The following is a 5070-nucleotide window of genomic DNA, read 5'->3' on the forward strand; positions in this document are numbered from 1 at the left end:
CTATTCAATATAGTTCTTGATGTCCTAGCTAGAGCAATAAGACACAAAAAGGAGAGCAAGGGGATACAAATTGGAAAAGAAGAAGTCAAACTCTCACTGTATGCTGATGATATGATAGTTTACATAAGTGATTCAAAAAATTCTACCAAGGAAAGTCTACAACTCATAAACACTTTCAGCAGTGTAGCAGGATACGAGATTAACTCAAAAAAATCAGTAGCCCTCCTGTACACAGATGATAAAAGGGCTGGGGAAGAAATCAGAGAAACAACATCCTTCACAATAGCATAAAATATCTTGGAGTAACTATAACCAAACAAATGGAAGACTTGTATGACAAGAACATTTAATCTTTGAATAAAGAAATTGAAGAAGACATCAGAAAGTGGGAAGAACTCCTATGCTCTTGGGTAGCCATATTTAACATAATAAAAATTGCAATCTTACCAAAATCAGTCTACAGATTCAATGCAATACCCAGCAAAATCCCAGCAAAATTTTTCAAAGTCCTGGAAAGAATGGTACTCAACTTCATATGGAAAAGTAAAAGACTCAGCATAGCCAAAACAATCCTGTACAATAAAAGAACTTCTGGAGGCATCAGAATTTCTGACTTCAAACTACTACAGAGCTACAGTACTGAAAATAGCCTGGTATTGGCATAAGAACAGACAGAACAAATGGAACTGAAAAGAAGACCCGGATATCAATCCACACATCTTTGAACAGCTGATTTTTGACAAGGAAGCAAAAAATATCAAATGGAGAAAATAAAGTATATTTAACAAGTGGTGCTGGCATAATGGGATATCAACATGTAGAAGAATGAAAATAGACCCAAATCTGTCACCATGCACAAAACTCAAGTCCAAATGGATCAAAGGCCTCATCATAAAGCAAGCCACAATGAACCTCATAAAAGAGAAAGTGGGAAGATACTTGACCACATTGGCACAGGGAACCACTGCCTAAATGTAACCCCAGCAGCACAGACACTAAAAGAAACAATTAAATGGACTAAGAAACTTCTGTAAAGCAAAGAACATAGTCAACAAGACAAAATGACAACCTACAGAATGGGAAAAGATATTAACTAACCTCACATCAGACAAAGGTTTCATCTCCAAAATAAACTAAGAACTCAAGATTAGACACCAAAAAACACATAATCCAATAAATGGAATACAGACCTAAACAGAGAACTCTCAAGAGAGGAATCTAAAATGGCTGAAAGACACTTAAGAAAATGTTCAGCATCCTTAGTCATCAGAGAAATGCAAATCAAAACAACTCTGAGATTTCATCTTACACCTGTATGAATGGCCAAGATCAAAAACACTGATGACAACTTATCCTGAGGAGGTTGTGGGGAAAAGGGAACACTTCTGTATTGCTGGTGGAAATGCAAGCTGGTACAAACCCGCTGGATGTCAGTGTGGCAATTTCTCAGAAAATTAGAACACAACCTTCCTCAAGACCTAGTAATACCACTTTAGGGTATATATCCAAAGGATTCTCAATCGTGCCAAAAGGACATGTGCTCAGTTATGTTCATAGCAGCTGTGTTTGTCATAGCCAGAACCTCAAAAGAACCTAAATGCCTCTCAATTGAAGAATAGATGAGAAAAATGTGATACGGATGAAGTACTACACAGCAACAACAACAACAAAAAATTACGCCTTCTTGAATTTAGAAGGAAAATGGATGAAGCTAGAAAACACTATTTTGAGTGAGGTAAGCCAGACACAGAAAGACAATTATCATATGTACTCACTCATAGCTGTTTTTTTAATATAATACAAAGAAAACAGGCCTACAAACCACAATCCCAGAGAACTTAGATATCAATGAGGACACTAAGAGAGACTTACATAGATCAAATATACATGGGAGGTGAAAAGTAGAAAACAACAACATCTCCTGAGTAAATTGGGAGCATGGGGACCTTGGGAAGGATGTAAGGTAAGAGGGGAGAATCAGGGATGATAGCAGAAAAAAAATGTAGATCTCAATAAATATCAATAGAAAAATGTTTAAAAAGAACATATAAACAAAGATGTAAAAATGGAAAATTATAATAAAAAGTTAGATATATTCCACAATTAAAATGAGATGCTTCCAGTATTTGAAATAGCAGAGAGAAAAAAGTTCTTTTTCTCTGTGGCCAGTTTGAAGGAGCTAATCAAGAACTGGAGGAGGAAATTGTAAGTGATAACACTATTAATTAGCACTGGAATCTCAGGGATGGGAGGGACTTGACTCATCAGTACACCATCTTATAGCTCTGTAAATAACTGTAAGTGATTACCAAATTTCTCAATGCTACAAATAAATACTCAAATTTCAGAGATGAATGAGATTGCTTATGAGCACACAAACTGTTTTTATAGCTCTGTAAATAGTATTTGAATCAGAAATTTCTTACATCCCTTCAAGCCTTTTCTAATAAATTTATTTCACTATCATCATATATATGGTGACTTCTATGTCAGTAACAGTCACAAGTCTTTTATCATTTTATGGGAGCTAGGTCTACATGACGTCTGCCATTTTCCAGAAATTCACTATTTGTCCGTAATTAGATATGGCACCAATTCTTAGTGGATGGATCCAGTAATAGTCATTGTTCTATTGCTGTAAAGAGACCCTATGAACAAGGCAACTCATAAAAAAAAGCCATTCAGCTGGGGTCTTGCTTTCAGTTTCAGAATTTGGTTCATTATCATCATGGCAGAAATGATGACATCAACATGACACTAGAGCAGTAAAAGTGAGCTATACCCTGATTCACAGGCAAAGAGAGAGCCTGGACCTTAAAGCCCATCCCAGTCATATACTTCCTCCAACAAGTTCACACCTACTCCAACAAGGCCACACCTCCTGGTCCTTCTAGAATAACGTAGAGCTCAATAAACATCAATTTAGAAAGCTTTAAATCAAGTTGCATATTTTCCTTTAAATTAAGTTCAAAACCTAAACGTAATTCTAATATTAATTCCATTGTGTACTTATTTTTAGGGTAAGCTCCATTTTCTGGATATTTAATATAATTTAACCATGATTCAAACTACAAGGAGTTAGGAATAAAATCCCTTTTCAAAATTGATAGTGAAAGTGGTGAAAATATTTTGAGAAAGAATGGATAACAGAAAGCATAAAATATATAGTTTGGAGTAAAATTTGGTGCCTCGACAAAATTTGAACATCACACACTTCAAAATAGCATCCTATATCCTTTTCCCTAAATGTTTATATACTTAAAATTTTATATATAACTTCTGAGCTTTCATGTTCTAGTAACAATAATCTATTCAAAGTATGTTTCAAATAAAGTACTTTCAAAATAGAATCCTTCAGGGAAAGGCAAAAAAAGCAAGGGTTTGGCTGTATCCACACTGCCTTGGTGTAGCAGCGTTTGGGAAGAAACACATCCTGATGCAATGGGACCAAGGGTTCTTGGATGGAAGGGACCTGTGATAGGAATAAGGAGCTAATGCCAGGCTGATTTGCACAGTGGCATTGGAGTATGGGCAAATACAACCATGAGAACTGTGGGATCATTCAGTATGTGGAAATCACACAGATGGCAGAAATTCCCAGGGTTACCTAAATAAAGAAATGTCAGTATTCAGTGCTGGAATGGGGCCCCCAGCTGTCTTAGGCAACTTCACTAGATTAGGATCTACATCCAAATACAGGACATGAGTGAGAAGACATATAGCTGTTTTGGGTCTGAAGCCTAATCACCTTGACCAAGCATCTTCCTAATACAGGGTCAGGACGGCAGCCATGGAATATTGGAGCTGAATTATGGGATGAATAGTACATCTTCACATCGGGGTCCAGAAAGGGGGTAAAGGCTTCTACTGTCATGCCTAAAGACATACCTGGGTTCACTGCTGGAGCCTACATGCTTAAGGACAGAACTAACTTCATAAAGTTGTCATGTGACCTCCATAATTGTGCTGCTGAAACCCATGGCATTGTAGCTAAGTGAGCAGGACCAAGAGCAAGTAATATTCTACATGACAGTGAATGAATTTTACAGTCTATGTCACAGGTGAGGATTTTAAAAGGCATTCTGGTAGTCAAGTACAGGTGGCTTTATATTTCAGACTCAGAGGCAGAGGCAGACAGACCAGTCTGAGACTACAGAGTGAGTTCCAGGACAGCCAGGGCTACATACACAATAAGATCTTTCTCAACCAAAACTAAACAATCAAACAACCTTCCCCAAAGTCTTTATATTTTTGAAACCACAATGGTTTCAAAACCATTGCTAGTTATAAACACTAGCAAGTCATTTGTGAGAATGATAAATGCTCATAACTCTCTGTACAATGTGATGGAGTCAGCTTACTCTTTTGAACAAATCTGGTTTTGGTTTAGGGATAGATGAGATTTATTGTGTGTTTCTTGTCTTCAAGAAACTTACTGAAACACACCCAATCCAAAGAAGCTGCTTCTGGGGCAAGATCATGGTTCTGGAAATGAATTATATTGATATTGAAGTTGAATTTTATGATGGAGAAAATGAAGAGAAGGTGGAATAAGAAGAGGTAGCTGAAGAAAGATACCATGGAGAAAGTGAACCCAATGAAGGCCAGAGGCATCAATTACCAAGTCTGTGTATAAGACCCCACAGGCAATACCTAAGGAGGAAACCAGAACAGGCACCAACAAGTACATCTATTGTGTTTGCAATGAGCCTGTAAGGCTGTAGGTAAAGTTACCAGCAGTTATGTCTGCACAAATTGTTACCACAAGAAAAATCAAGAAATTTTTCACTGGGCACCTAGATGCAGCCATCATTTGCTACCTGCCCATCCTAGGAAATGGAAGCAATTAGTTAAGAGCACCAATTGCCCAATTTCAGCAGGGACCCATGCAAGCCTTCTAGGATTTTATCAGTTTGGTACAGAGGATGGAGGAGGAGGAGGAGAAGGAAGAGGAGGAAGAGGAGGAGGAGGAAGAGGAGAAGGAGGAAGAGAAGAAGAAGAAGAAGAAGAAGAAGAAGAAGAAGAAGAAGAAGAAGAAGAAGAAGAAGAAGAAGAAGAAGAAGAAGAAGA

The 5070-nt window shown here is 37.5% G+C and overlaps 2 pseudogenes; both read left to right on the forward strand.

The window, feature by feature from the left end:
- The window catches only part of LOC126499024 (amine sulfotransferase-like), a 279216-nt pseudogene that overhangs the window by 109972 nt on the left and 164174 nt on the right, over nucleotides 1-5070 (forward strand).
- LOC126499110 (radial spoke head protein 4 homolog A-like) overlaps nucleotides 1-5070 on the forward strand; it is a 66964-nt pseudogene that overhangs the window by 49414 nt on the left and 12480 nt on the right.

This window comes from Alexandromys fortis, unplaced genomic scaffold (assembly GCF_014885135.2).
Source record: "Alexandromys fortis isolate MF-2015 unplaced genomic scaffold, M_Fortis_MF-2015_v1.1 scaffold_14, whole genome shotgun sequence".
Taxonomy (NCBI): Eukaryota; Metazoa; Chordata; class Mammalia; order Rodentia; family Cricetidae; genus Alexandromys; species Alexandromys fortis.